This window comes from Acanthisitta chloris, unplaced genomic scaffold (assembly GCF_000695815.1).
Source record: "Acanthisitta chloris isolate BGI_N310 unplaced genomic scaffold, ASM69581v1 scaffold1218, whole genome shotgun sequence".
Lineage (NCBI taxonomy): Eukaryota > Metazoa > Chordata > Aves > Passeriformes > Acanthisittidae > Acanthisitta > Acanthisitta chloris.
The window spans coordinates 125484-125780 of NW_008687390.1; the positions used below are offsets into that span (position 1 = coordinate 125484).

Here is a 297-nt window from a genome sequence, read left to right on the forward strand (position 1 = left end):
TGCCAGCTGTGCATCCCCCTCCTCACATCCCAGTTTGGTCCACAACCAGTCCAGTTCAAGCCAGAAGGCAGCAGCACCTTGTGATCTCCCACCCACCCACCCACTCAGAGGTGATCTGAGGCTGCACAGAGCTGCTCAGCCCCACTGGCTCCTGACCCACGTCCTGACCCCAGTGACTGTGTTCTGCAGCACAGGGACACAGACCTCCCACTGTTTCTTTGTCTTCTGTGGCCAGCATAGTGCCACTGCTCATGCTAATCTTGTTCCTACAGTTACCCTGACCTATTTAAAAAAAAA

The 297-nt window shown here is 54.5% G+C and overlaps 1 protein-coding gene across 1 annotated transcript in view; it reads right to left on the minus strand.

Moving 5' to 3' along the window:
- PVRL1 (poliovirus receptor-related 1 (herpesvirus entry mediator C)) overlaps positions 1–297 on the minus strand; it is a gene marked incomplete at its 5' end in the record, with an annotated part of 20156 nt that overhangs the window by 1211 nt on the left and 18648 nt on the right. The window lies entirely within an intron of this gene.